A 15815-nucleotide genomic window follows, 5' to 3' on the forward strand; every position below is an offset into this window, starting at 1 on the left:
CACTAAAGGTGTCCTCCGTTTCTGCGACAGACATGTCTACGACCCGATTCTCACTCGGCCAACGTCTGTCACCTCAGCCCATTGTGTAAAAGTCTTGTCTTTCGTGGTGGGTCATTTACATGAGGAGGCGAAGGATGTTGTCGATGTGGAGGCGAAGGATGTTGTCCCGGTTCCATGGGAATCGTCGAAGCCAGTATTCCCAAACCCAGGCACGTAAGGAGAGACCTACACGATCTAAAGAGATAGAGATTCAAAGGTTCAAGAAGAACGCCAACAAAAATGTTTAGCGAGCAGTAATGAATAGCATTAACACGAAAGCAGGGACGCAGCTATGGACGAATACCACGTGAATGAGTACTTGAAGACAACCATAGCAGCAGACGAACGACTTAGACGAAACGAGTGTGATTTTAGCCCAAAATTAAGATCAGCAGCCGCCTCAATTCTAATCGGGTTTACAGCACCATACCAGACATATAACCTTTGTGGCTCTAGAGCGAATAGAAAAACAGAAACAATTAAGTTTGTGGTCCATTAAATTCTTTCAAATAGCGATCGATTCAGCTAGCCAAGTTATTATTTTATCGGTATACTGAAATCTGGGTCTGGGAGCAAATTTTCGAGGCGCTACAAACTCTTGGGCCACCCATTAGAAAAACCTCCTAAATTTTTTGGGATAACTTTAGTTTAGTAAAAAAAGAATCAGATTTTTTCGACATTTTTTCCAGATGCAGTTAATTTTACACTTTTTTCTTGGGGGACGTACCCGTTTATTTGACCCGGAAGTTCGGGTACGGGTTTCCGGTTATACCCGGTTCTACGGATCCGATGAATATAAAATAGTTATCATTTTAAACCTTATAAAAATAATTAAGTGGTGGTTAGTTCAAACCGTTTTAGAGATTCAGTAACAAGAAATAGGGTTTGGACCCCGATTTTATTGAAAAACTCCCTAAAAGTCGAACTTGGGTCCATTATGGCCCCTCTCCAGTTCTGATGATAGACTAAATGATAGACTACAATTTGCCATTTCCAAAATCGGCTGTATCTTTTGTGGATCAAAAGATATGGGCCCTAAACTTATCACTATTTCTGACAGTCCCTGGGTTGTTGATTTCATCCACATGGTTCCAATATTATAGATTCCAAATGGAATATACTTCCCTCTAAATCCCATGGGGGAAATGTTGTCATTTTGCAAATACACACATATTGTAAACACCAGCAAACCACAAAACTTACGGAAAGGGTAAAAACAACCAGTTGCGGCATTTGCGAATGGACGAACAAAACGAAGAGTGGAAAAACAAAACAAAGCACAGCTGTGTGTGTGAGCGTTGGACGAGAAAAATCAATGAAATTGGCACCAACGCAGACGCAAAAAATTGTGCCAAAGTAAAAACAAGGAGAAAGGGGTGAGCGCGATGGTGATGAAGTGAATAGAACAAGGATTTTTGCAGGAACACAAAAATGAGAAACGAGAAACACACAACTCAAATGGATGGTTGCCAGAAATGACAGAATAAATTCAGTGTTTTTTACTGAATGAATGAAAATCAGAAGAAGCAGCTAAAGGAGAAATCGGGAATTTAACCCCAACAGAAAAAAAAATGATGATGATGAATACCTTTCATAGAGTAAGGAGAAAAAAAGAATGAAGCATAAAAAATCAGCTGGGTCTCCTGTGATGAAATTTATGATGTGTTTCTATAATGAAAAGGATTTTTTTTATAAAATGAAAAGTTTTTGCATTCAAAATTGTATTATTTAAATCGCAGTATTTGAATGCATTATTTTGAATACTAAAACTCAATTTTTTTTCTTTGCCCACAGTAATAACACAAACACGCACTCACGTACATACATACATTTCTTCAGAGTAGATTAAAGGCAATTATCCTTGTTTCATTGTAGAACACCAAAAGTAATTCCAAAACTGTTATTGTTCTACAAAACGTTGCTGTACACCATTTACACAAAGGATGAATGAATGGATTATATCACAACTAAAAATTGTTTGCAACAAATAAACGTTTTTTTTATTATTTTTTCAAAACACTTAAGGAATTTTACTTCGTCGTAATACCTTTACTTTCGTTTTGTATATAATAATAACACCAACAACCAACCACACACTTCACCGCGTTGAAGCGCCGCCACACAGTCTGTGTTGTTTTGCAAAAATTCCTTTAAGTTTGCAAATCTGTTTTTTTTTCTTGATTACAAAATAAAAGTATTTCTATTTTAAAGAAATCGAAATTATTTCTAAATCACACACACGAGATAAAAAAACAGAAATCAGCGAAAAAACCAGCAGCGCAAATACTTAAGAGGAGCAGCAGCGAGCAAATAATTCTTTTTCGTAGTCGCCGTCGTTTTCGTCTGTTGTGTGGTGGATACCTTTTTCTTCTTTTTGTTGTAGTTCTTCTTCTAGTACTAAAAGGCAGGCGGCCAGAAGATTTTTTTGACAATTGAAACACGGCAGCGGACCAAACAACAAAACAGCGAAAATAAAAAAGATAAACAAAACAGTGTTCTCTTTTTGTAATAAAGGGAGAGAGAGAACAATCAAATAGGGAGAGCTCGAAAAATACAAAAAGGCTATTTGATAATAGAGTTGCCAGAATTAATTTTTAAGGAATAGAACAGAGTTATGGTTTGTTTAAAATTGGAATCTGTGAAGGAATTCTAAAACTTATAATCCTTGTGGTAGTATCAAGATAATTGATAACCTACACATGTCCTTACCATAATTATAGTAATGTTTACATCTATAGTTTGGCCCTCAAGTAAATATCGAGGCACTGTGCACCACTAAATTCTGAAACCAATTTGGACCGCAAAATCTGAAAATGGCACACACTTTAACTTTGTGAGACTATAACCATGTGAAAAAATCATCCAATCCAAGCGTAAGTATTATTTGAAAACCCAAACCGAAATTCAAAACCGGGTTTAAACAAAAACCTTTTTGTTGTTGTTGTAGCAGCCCTATTGCTTTTAGACAATGGGCTGAGGTGACAGACGTGGGCCGAGAAAGAATCGGATCGTTTCGGATCGTAGAACCCTCTTTCGTGGAAACTATCGACAATTTTTTGTTTTTATTGGTGTAGCAGCTCAAAATGTTTATAGAATGGACTGAGGTAACAGTGGTTCGTAAGGTAAGACATAGGTCCTTTTTTGGTCATAGACAACCAAAATTCAAAATCTAGAAATATAATCCCCTGAAAAAGTGACACTTTTGTATTTACAAAAATATCTAAAGCTATAAATATAACCAAAGAAATAATCAATTTGATTGGAAAACCTGTCCAAAAACCTTCAAAATTTTCTTTCAGTGCCCACCAGAATTTCTTCTTAGGTGGCTTGTAACAGAACATTTGTTCTGTAAGCCGACCTTAAAAAAGATTTCTAGGAGCGTCGGTCTTGTGCACAGCTCATCCAGTTTGAAAGACCCTGTTCCGAAATGTTGTCTTCCACTTGATCTTTCTTTCTGTCAAATTTGAGAGTCAGAAATATGTCTAAGCTACCCTGCTAAAACTGACCTACCTCAGCAGATCGAATTGTGATATTTGAGATTGAGACATATCTCGTGAAAATAGCAGAGTTTATCAATACGAGGAATATAAAAATATCCGGTACAAAGACAACGAACGCACACATTGACAGCGGAGATGCGGCTACCTTTAAATGTGCAGATCGATGGGTCCATAATATCCACCACTAATTACTCCAAGGATCTAAAGGTCTCATTCGATTGTCTGTACAAGTGACATGCACCGTCAAAGATCAATACTTAGTGACCTGATAAAGAAACCTTGTAATGCGATAGGACGGTCTGTGGTAAGCTAAACGACTTCAGTAGGGTTCGTTAACGTAGGTGCTACGCAAAAACATTGAGAACTGTCATAATGCCGCCATGAGAATTGCTACAGGGTGTCTCCTTATGACTCCCTATATAAAACTTAAATTAAGGTATCACTATATGGGCGAAATGCTGGTCGATATATTTCAATATTGTCAGGTTCGAGGTTTTTATCACGATATCGTTAGAAGGCGGAATGATTACAACAGATGGCTAAATCACCTTAGAATTCCATACTTTGTAGGGTAAAAACTGACTATTTCGAGTAACGACTATTCCCCATACCAATGTAGAATACGCCAATATTGGCTGGGGTTTTGCCCATGCGGGTTCAATATGAAAATTGTCATTGAGGACAAAATTTTGTATATACAGCTAAAACGGGAGGTGCTATGCTTTATTGAGGATCGATATAGCTCAACTTCGAACCTACAATTTTTGCATTACAATGCCTAAATATTAAAAATACCAAAAATCCGTAGGTGTTATTATATGGAGCTTATGCGGTTTATTCTCGAAGTGGACCTTCTAGTTTTTTATCTCGATATACACCAAAGGTATAATGATTACGATAGTTGGCAGAATCGGCAAAATTGTCTTAGAATACCATACTTTCGAATACAGATAAATATTTTCATATAAAAAGGGGGTTTTATAGTGAAGAAATTTGCTACCCAATAGGAAGTCAAAGTACTAAATTGCAGCCAATGGGGGGCTACCAGAAAAAGTGAACCTATATTTATAATTTTTAGTGGAGAATTTTGGTGGAGGTTGGTATGACAAACTACTCAAAGTGGCAATTACTATGTACAATAAAACAAGTACAATTATAAATGTAAATTAAGGTAAAAAGATATTAAAAATATAAAATTCATTTTATGGGGGGGTGATAAGCTACTCCAGTTTTTTATCATTAAAGAAATTTTGCGATGTAAGAAAATTACGATAATCGCTTAAAACGTCCCAACCAAGCTCCCGAAGTTTCTGGCGAGTCACTGTAAATGTATGTGGCCTAGCGTTGTCCTGGTGGAACACGACACCACTCTTGTTGGCCAATTCTGGAATTTTCTGATCAATTGCAGTTGTTGGCAGTAGAGATCAGGATTTAACAGAATCTTCCTGGCTGTTAGTGCTGGTTTGGCCACCGTTTGAGGTGGCTTCACCGCTCTTTGACCACGATCGTTTTCGCACAAGGTTATCGTATGTGATCAATTTCTGATCTCCAGTCACCATTCGTTTAAGAAAGGGGTCTGTCTCATTCCGTTTGGCCAGGGTTCGCAGATGGTAATTCGATCCATCCTATTTGTTTCTGTTAATTGGTAGAGTAATATTGTGGGTGGTAGAGTAATATTGTGGGTGTACGACATAGTAGATTTGTCGTCCAAATATATTCCAGGTCAAACATTATATATATTTGACTATAAAAAATGTTATTGCATTATATTAAAAAAAACTCATAACTTCGAATAAAAACAACTTGGCGGGTAATGGGGTCCAGTATGTGTGGGTAATGAGGATCAGTAAGTTAAAGGTAGGTTGTGGATTGGTTGTGATAAATTTCAATTTATTGCACTCTTGGGTAACAATGAATGCAAAAATATATAGGTTCATGTTTTGGAATAGCGCCCATTTAAGGGTACCGCCCAATTTGCGGTATTTTCTAGGTCTTTGCTTCATTATCCAACCGAAGTACCTGTAATTTCGCATATGGAGTTTTCAGAGGATAGAATACATCCTCGCATATTAAATGCGCCCATGTTTCGAACTCGTCCTCATGAAAAGGTTCTACTTTTGTAAAGTGGTCCACATTACCCGACATTGAATATTTGTATTTAAAAATAATTATCGGCTTCAAAAATGAATAAAAATTAAAAATCGCCGATTGTAATTACAGCTAAACGTATATTTTTGTTAAAGAAAGCACGAAACCCACATAACGTCTTTATATTCGAGAACAACAAAGTGTTCGACTATTTTGCAAAAACGTTCGACCACTGTGCTAAAAAATGTACAAATCACATTTTTACATTCAGAGCTACATTTTATACTACTACATTTTCAACATTGCAATTATTTATTAAAAACCAAGTTTGATGCTTGTTTTCACTAAATAGGAAAACATTTATCAAGGCGGCATTGACTTATTTCAAGCATTTTTTTTAGATATGGGGGTGGTCCACATTAGACGCATAGTCCACATTACCCGAAGTTATGGCACCCAAACATCGAGCTTCTTTTTGAATTCTATGGCTATAATATATATTTACACAAATACCATAAACATAATAACAACAGCACACACACGTTTATAAAACTTAAAAACGTTTTTTATATTTTTTCCAAGAAATTTAAATGCTCGATAATAATATATTCTTTGCAATATTTACCTTTCTATCAATTGATTTTATTATTTATTCACAATCAGAAGAGTCCAACAACAACAGCAAGTAATAATAAATAAAAACAATGTAGATATTTTGTAGTGGTTAATAGTATATTTTTGCTGCTGTTGTTGTTTTTGTTATTGTTTTTAGTAGTTGTGGGTATCCCAATTTGGAATTGGGTGAATCACAGAGTAAATTTCTGTTACGTTTCGTTCTAGTGGGGTCGAGCGCGCCTTGCAATTATTTTCTATACAAAAAAATGAATTTGTTTAGTCATAAAATCAGTAAAACAAACGGAACAAAAAACGACGACGACATTTCAAAACTCTATGTAATTGAAGATTGTTTTTTTTTTTTTTTTTTTGATTCGCAGCGAACAGTGGCAATCGTTTGTTGTTATTGTAGTAGTAGATATTAAATTATAAACTTTGCGTCATCGAAATTGTTTTGAAATTAGCGCCATTGAATGGGAAAAGCGAAATAATACAAAAATAACACACACACAACATTTAACAAATAATAGAAATATCAAAACGAGAGTGACAGTTAAGAAAATGCAAGTGAGAGCAGAGCTGACAAAACAAGAAGAAAAAACCGCCAAATAACGTTTCAAATGAAATGAGAGCTTGCCGAATATTCTCCACACTCAGTTAAGGCGAAAGAGAATTTCATTGAAAAACTGTGATGTCAATGCAACAAAAAATCGGAGGGGAGAAAAATAACGGACAAATGTATTTTTGGGAATATTTGCAAGAATTTTTTATACCTTTCACCAAACTGTGGTGCAGGGTATTAAAGGAATCGAGATAGGCCCATGGTTCCTTTTGAGAATATGCATAGTACCACTTTCTGAGTCGATTTATGCATGTCCTGTCCATGTATTTTTGTGAACAAAGTACAGGTCGCATTTATGAAGGGATTTGAATGAAATTTTTCACTAATTTGGCCCAAGGACGAACCCTATTGAAATTGCGAAAAATCGGTTCAGAATTAGATATATCTCCCATATATAGTTTCGTCCGATTTTAAGTAAATGGTGCACCAAATTTCCAATATTGGTCCGTTGAGACAACATTTTGCACAGAGTACCGAATTAGGTCCAGATTGATGGATGCGAAGTTTTGTTGGAATCGGTTCAGATTTAGATATAGCTCACATATATAGTTTCGTCCGATTTTATGTAAATGAAGCACCAAAAAATGAAATTGATAATCTTTGTCCGATTGAGACAACATTTTGCACAGCGTACTGAAATTACTGCAATTTGACGTCCGCGGAATTTTGTTGAAATCGGTTAAGATTTAGTTATAGGTGTCATATATATTTTCGTCCGATTGTATGTAAATGGAGCACCATACTGCCAATATTTGTCCGATTAAGACAACATTTTGCGCAGCTTACTGAATTAGGTCTGGATTGATGTATGCGAAATTTCGCTGGAATCGGTTCAGATTTAGATATATATCCCATATATAGTTTCCTCCGATTTTATTTAAATGATGCACCTCAGCGTACTGAAATTACTGCAATTTGACGTCCCCAAAATTTCGTTGAAATCGATTCAGATTTAGTTATAGCTGTCATATATATTTTCGTCCGATTTTATGTAAATGAAGCACTATACTGCCAATATTTGTCCTATTAAGACAAATGAAGCATTGACATTCAATTTTTCATAAATTTCAGACTGGTATGTGTATGGGTTGTTTTAATTTAGTTCAAATATCTATGTATGCAGTTAATTTCGTCCGATTCCATTTCAATGGTCCTCCAAAGATGCTTTGTCCATTCTATCAAATGGATGTTAAAAGCCAGAGGTGTTAAAAGCCATATCTGCGTTTGGTATTCCTGCAAAATTAATACGGATAAGCAGAATTACTTTAACTGACACATGGTGACCAGTAAAAGTCGGGAAGGACCTCTCGGAGCCCCTCAATATCCAAAGAGGGTTCAGACAAGGTGACTGTCATGTGACATTTTTAATATCCTGCTCGAAAAGGTCATACGAGAGGCAAATGCTAACAGAAAAGGCACTCTGTACACCAAACAGCATGTGCTACTCGCCGACGACATCGACATAATGGATCGAACATTGCGAGCATTAACGCTTCCCTTTGAACGAATTAAGAGGGAGTCTACCAAAGGTAGACAAGAAGGCCAAGCAACGCGCAAGACATCCAGTAGGCTCGAACCAACTGTGGAACGATTTAAAATACCTCGGTACCGCCATAAACAAAACTGATAACATCAGCTTAGAAAACCAGAGAAGAATAATGTTGGCCAACAAGTCCGCCAGACCAAAGTCACACTCTACAAGACGCTAATACTACCCGTGCTGTTGTATGGATCTGAAACATGGGTACTTGCGCAAGCAGATAAGGCAGCACTTTGAGTGTTTGAGAGAAAAATTCTCCGGAAGATCTATGGGCCGAGCTGCGACGACGGTGAATATCGCTGTCGAATGGTACCATCTATTTTCGGACATCGACATAGTCAGACGTAGTGAGCTGCAGCGACTACGTTGGCTAGGCCATGTTGTGAAAATGGATGAGGATACTCCAGTTCAAAAAAAAAAAAATATATATATATATAAAAGCGAACCAGTGAAGGTTCAAGAAGAAGAGGAAGACCACGAATCCGATTGAAAGATCAAGTGGAAGACAACATATCGGAACATGGTATTTCAAATTAAATAAGCTGCGCACAAGACCGACGCGCCTGGAAATCTTTATTAAGCTTTATCATTGCTTCATTGTAAATCAAATTCAATGCTGTTGATCTTTAGAATCTCTTTTGTAACATTGGTCTCCCTCTCCTTCCTAGTATGCCAGAACGGTGTTTCGGATGACTGTTTTTGTAAAACCTAACAAGCAGATATTGCATTGACATCTTATTTTGCGGCCGCACAGAAACGATCTTTGCCTTTTGGAGGATACTCATTGTTACAGTCCTTTGGGCAGCATTCTGGTGGGATTGTATGTGTTTTTATTTTTTTTTTTTTTTTTTATTGTGTGACACTTACATTAGAGGACTGGAGCCGCATAAATTACCACAGACCATAGGCCGATGTTGTAGGTTGCGATCAAGGTTTATTTATTCGCTCTCCAAATATTGCCTGCTATAGACTTGACAACCTTGATGTCCTTCCTGTCTTGATTGCATATAGCTGCGGCATATGTGGACGAATTTTTTATAGGCTGCTATCTAATGTTAAGTCTAGAACCTTTGCGAAATTAGTGGTTGGAATTATGGACCCATCGACCTGCACGCCGAATAGATTTCGAGGGTATTTCCGACGAGGGTAATGTCATCAAGAAATACATAAACGGATTTCCTTTTTTATATCCTTTATGATTTGTAAGATTCGTTTGATATAGTCACATACCGCACTATTTTGAAAAGCGTAAAGTGTTGTCTATCGTATGGGATATTGGATATTGGGACTATAATTGTCATTTTATGGGCCTCTACTGAGGTTTTCCAAAAAAAAAAAAAAAATTATATGTATATTCCCCAAATAATTTTAGATTTCTAAGTGGTGGCGTTAAAGGAAGTATAAAGAGGAATTTTTGACATTATAATGGAGATAAAATCTTGGGGCACATACCCAGTTATTGGACCCAGCACAATGATTTTTGAAATTACATGCAGGATAACTTTAACTGGCATGAGGCCAACAGCCCTATTGCTTTTACACAATGGGTTGATGTGACAGACGTTGGCCGAGTAAGACTCGGGTCGTTTCGGATCGTAGACCCCTCTTTCGCCGAAACGAGCAGTTAAAATTGGAAAGGTCCTTTCAGAGCCCTTCAATACCGAACGAGGATCCAGACAAGGTGACAGTTTGTCGCGTGACCTGTTTAACATCCTGCTGGAAAAGGACATACGATATGCAATTGTGAATAGAAATGGCACACAATTTTAATGGGTAGCCGCATTTGGATCTCGATTACATTGATGTTGCAAGAAAAAAATTAATATTTTCGGGACTTGAAAAAAAAAAACATTTTTGGTTTTCCATTTAAAATTTAAAATTTCTAATGAAAATCTTAATTACTCTGGAAGATATTCCCGATTCATTGTGTCAGCATCAAGTGATGGCAGAAGTGCTTCTCAAATTTTAAACGCTTTTTTCTTGAAACAGTGCTTTTACAAATGGCGGGCATAAATAATCCAATCCGTTCCAGATTTGAACACGCTATTCTCTACGTATAAAGCTATCGTAAGAATAGGATAAATGCAATCGGTGAAGATCTTCCTTATTCCCTATGTGGGGTTTGGTAGAAAGTAGGGCATTTTTCAAAACGTAAACCGACACAAAACACACCCATTTTGGACCTTCCAAATGTAGTCTATCATTTGTGACAGGATTGAAGGACTATAATGAGGTCTTTTTCGACTTTTGGCCAAGCCATCTAATTTTCAAGTCAGATTTTACAGATTCAAAAATGATTTCGGCTTAACTCTAGTTTTTCAGATTTTCCAGAGGTAGGTATTTTTACCCTAAATATGAAGAGATCTCTTTTTTCTTGGGGTTACACGGTTATTTGACCCAGAAGTTCGGGTACCGGTTCTACGGATCCAGTTAATATAAAATACCTTTTTATTGAATGGTGATATGATGGGGTTATCTCAAACCGTTTTGGAGATACAGTCAAAAAACTTGGTTTTGGACCACGATTTTTTTGAAAAACTCCCTAAAAGTCGAACTTGGGTCCATTATGGCCCCTCTCCAATACTGATACAAATGATAGACTACAATTTGCCCTTTGCAAAATGGTGCGATAGGTGGCTGTATCTGTTGTAGATCAAAATATATGGGCATTATAACCCTTCAAAACAAGGGAATTCTGTCGCGTAGCCGGTGTTTGTATCTGTACATAGTTTCTATGATCTCCAAATATTTTGCTGCCTGAGGGCAACATTGGTGATTTAACCCTTTGAGCCCCGAATTTTTTCCGTAATCATAGAACAATTTTCTGTTCACAGATTTAATGCAACTATCCTAGATAGGATATGGACAAATTTTGACATTGCTACATCCTTGCATTCGGGAGATACAGTACATTTTTTCTAAAAAATAAAAGCCTAATATCAAGAAAACCAAATGCAAAATCGACGAAAAAATCATTTTAAATTATTCTCTATATTCTGTTTTACAAGAATCAAAAATAATTCTGACGGCAGAGTTCGTATATTTCAAATACGAAGCGATTTAAATAATTTGGACTGTATACACAAATTAGTACTGTACACATTTTGCCCTCTTCTCCATATTAAAAATAAAAAGCTCATAACTTTACCAAAAATTTGAATTTTTTAGATTTTTCTTGTTATATATGTCGTCCATAATCAGGCCTTGACGTATGCAATCCAAAGAATATATATCTACTAGCAGTATATTAAATATTAGCTCTAAAACATTTTGTTGCCTGTGGGCAACATTGGGCCACAAAGGGTTAAGGATTAATTGCCTCCAAAGAAACAAAGGACTGTACAAACAAAGGTAACATTAAAACGCAAAAGCAATAAACATCTTACACAACCGACTGACATAAACGCTACATTAGCATCACTGCAGAAAAGTCATTCTAAAATTAGAAAAAAATAATGACAACATACACAAAATTGCATTGTTTTGCAAGGAATATATTTTCTATTGTATTTGCTGTATACACTTAGAAGCAAACAACAACGACGGCGGCTGAGGCAGCTGCAGCAGCAGTAGTGTTCCCAAAACATTTCCCTCCTTCGTTGTTCCTTGATGACCCCTCAATCTCATCCACACATTCTCATCAACATCATCGACAAAAACAATCGCGAAAAAAAATTATAAACGGAGCAATGACACACATATATATGTATGTAGAAGAAAATACACATTCAGACAACAACACTTCGTAGTTTTCTTATGAACAAACAAAACGAAGATTTTTTCTACTTATGGCGAAGAAGAAAAGTATCATTCTTGGCAAAAATCATCATGATTATCACAAAAGACGCACAAAACATAAACAAAATAAATTAACCCCCTCGCTCTTGTAGCGAAAGAAAAGAAATTTATATTTTTGAATAATTGCATAGTTCTTCTCCTTCGTTCGTTCTAACGTCAAACAACATCACACCGACTACGACGAAGGGATTGCGAACTTCCAATAAAATGTTAAAAAAAAGGCGAAACACACACACAAACTACGCGAATCGAATCTCACTTCAGCCAAGAAGAATTTTGTTGGTTATGTTCAACGTTTGGTAGGCTTGCTGGCTGTCTGCTCGGCTTGCTTGGTAGGGCAAAAGCGCAAATGTAAACATTTGCCTCAAAGAATGTTCTTACCGAATAGTTTTTTTTTTTATTTTACACAAAGAACAAGACTGGTTACTTAATAAAAATAATAATAAAACGCCGAACACACAATACAACAATGATGAATACAACAAACGAACGAAACGTATTTCAACAATTGTGTTACTTCACTTGCTTGAAAGAACTTGCCTTTTTTCGTTTCTTGCAAACTTTTTTTTATTTCTTGTGGTCGATCTACTACTAACGTCGTTTCCACAAAAAAGTTTTTCTTTGAAATTGGTATTTTGTTTTGCTTTTTCTTTACACCGTTGTTTTCCCGAACAAGTAGTCCACAGTTTAAACACACACTCACAAAGAATTCTTTGCTAAATTCAAGGAAAATTTGCAAGAAATTCTACTATTATTAATTCACCCAATTCGATTTTTTCTGCAAAGAACCGAGCCGTACTAGGAATACGTAGATCGACTTTCGACTAATCGATTTTCTGTATTGAAAAGTCGAATGGGCGAAACACAAACGATGATTCAAGCATGACATATTAAGTTAGCAATGTTTAAAATGTCAATTTGTAAATGGTATATCAGAGTCAAACTCGATTTTGGACGCCGTTCTCTTTATTATTTTACATTAAACAAAGCCGACTTAACATGACATACCTGAACATGATCCAATAAACAGGTCGAGTCAGAAGAAATCGTTCTCGACAATTTTTGATTAAAATCCCCCACGCTGTCAAATTCTTTGTTTACGTTTTCACACAATCGAAAGCATTTTGACAGCTCGGGTGAAATCATCTTGCCTTATCGGACGACCTTATTATTGAATCATGTACCTGAAGGTCCTCTTATGTGTTTTCCCCTTTAAGCGGGTTACACACTATCAATTTCACTGTCAGATCTTTTATTGGTTACTGCTGGACTGTCAGTCACAATGAATATTTTAGTGGTTGCCTGATAAATGACGAACATGAGAGGCCAAACAAGCAGAATTTGGTCAATAGTGCCATACACCGCTTTAAAGTCGACTTGTGATCTTTGAGGAAATCGCACTATAAGAAAAAATTCGAATAGTGTAAAAGTCAAGGCCTATAAATAAAGGTCTAAAGCGGCGTACACACTATCATTTTTGAGTGACAGTTTCGATAACTTATCGGTTGTTACAGTTTTGTTGTGTTGTTTGTAGCGGCCATATTATCATTCATGCCTTTTTTCAAACCGACATTCAAATTTATAAATTGTGCTAATAAGACGCCGTATAAAAGATATATATGTTAATAAAAATGGATGATAAAAAAATTGTCATTCGGATCATAAATGTGACCCGTGCTTTGTTTACAATTTAACATCAACAGACGACGGACATGCATAAATCTACTCAGAAAGTGATTCTGTGCATGTTTTCAAAAAGAACCATGTATCTACCCCCTTTTTTCATTTTGTTGTTTTATAAATTACCCTAACGGTCATTGTTGTTATTATAATTTATTCGAAATAAACAGAAAACCAAATAAAACAAAAAATAATAAAATAATATTAAAAAATAAAACGAAAATTAAGCACTTCCTCATTTTTTATAAATAAAACCAGCAGCAGCAGTAAAAATTAAATTGAAAGAAGAAGAATAAACAAACAAATAGAATGGAAACGAGACGAGTAAAAAAGTCCTAGGGCAGAGATATGTGAAAGAATCTCCTTGCCTGTGTTTTGGGATCACGATAAATGCCAGTGAAGAGTACAGCCTTGGCGGTATTATCATAGATCAGGAACATAAATGGATGATTACATTTGAATTTGGTTGGTACGGCGAGACGTGCTGAACGGAAACTGAAAACAACTGGCTGCTGCAGCAGTACTGCCCTCCTCATCAACCTTGATTTTGGCAACATGTGGGGAAGCCACTCAAGTTGGCGGTATGCTCGATGCCCAATTGATACCCAATTTGCGTAGGATCGGTACCAATTCCAAATTCTCCACGTTTATGCCTCATGGGTACGAAATAATACTGGATAGGGGTGATATAGAAAATCTCCTGTTTTGTATCTTTGGCATCGAATTTATCCGACCATTGAACTTTGAAATAGGCGGCATTAGCCAAAACCATTTGACTGTCGGAGGTAACATCACAGGGATTTAACATTTCGGGGATTTCGTTGCGTGTTACATTGGCAATCCATTTGTTGATTTCCATGCGTCCCTCTTCGGCTTAGGTTCTGAAGTCCAACGAATCAAGTTCATCTTGGAAATTCTCCTTCATGCAGGCAGCCAAATTTATGGACTTATCGAAGTAGATACGATCGGCAGCGGTGAATTCCAAAGGCATTTTCTTGGTAGGCTGTAGCGCATTTGTTTCTCCAGGCGATAGCCATTGTTGACATGTTTCTTGTTCTTGGCCCATTGCAGACGTATTTTCTTGGTACGGCTGTAGCGTATTTGTTTCCCCAGGCGATAGCCATCGGTTGGTTTCTCATAGCTCTGGAGAAACTTGCACGATTCAAACCACCAAATCTTCGCCAGGTAAATATCGTCCGCTCCAGAAGTTCCAGACTGCTTTATTTTTTGAGTTCCCTTCTATAGGACGAACGAATTGTGTTGATTTTCTTTTTCACGTCGTCCACAGTACAATTTTTTTATACTTTTTCAATTTATGTAGCAGTTCTCCATACGATTTCATTTTAATGTCGCGTGACAGGTACTCTGGACTGGTTATATCCCAGAGACACCGTTGCATTTCATAGCAACATAGGAATTCTTTTAAAAATTCGTTTTCGGAGTCCATGTTATTGTTTAAATTTATTGTCGGACTGTCGTTTTTTATGTTCACATTATCGAACCAACAAACATCCAACATCTGAATGTCACGCAACCATAAATTTTTTTGTGGTTGCCTGATGACTGAGAGAAAATAACGGCCACACTGGCAAGCAAGCCGATATTTCAGCAAGAGTGTCATTCAAAAATGATAGTGTGTACACCGCTATTGTTTACGTTTTCACACAATAGAAAGCATTTTGACAGCTCGGGTGAAATCATCTTGCCTTATCGGACGACCTTATTATTGAATCATGTACCTGAAGGTCCTCTTATGTGTTTTCCCCTTTAAGCGGGTTACACACTATCAATTTTCACTGTGAGATCTTTTATCGGTTACTGACAGTCCAGCAACAATTAATATTTTAGTGGTTGCCTGATAAATGACGAACATGAGAGGCCATACTATCAAACAATCATATCCCCAATTCTATTTTGAAAAGAAGACCTGACA

The 15815-nt window shown here is 36.6% G+C and overlaps 1 pseudogene; it reads right to left on the reverse strand.

Annotated features, from left to right (window-relative positions):
• Positions 1–14417: 14417 nt before the first annotated feature.
• On the reverse strand, positions 14418–15329 carry LOC133323046 (serine protease inhibitor 88Ea-like; annotated as a pseudogene).
• Between the last annotated feature and the right edge of the window lie 486 nt (positions 15330–15815).

Source organism: Musca vetustissima, unplaced genomic scaffold (genome assembly GCF_032173495.1).
Source record: "Musca vetustissima isolate MV318-11 ecotype Yass unplaced genomic scaffold, APGP_CSIRO_Mvet_v1 utg842, whole genome shotgun sequence".
Lineage (NCBI taxonomy): Eukaryota > Metazoa > Arthropoda > Insecta > Diptera > Muscidae > Musca > Musca vetustissima.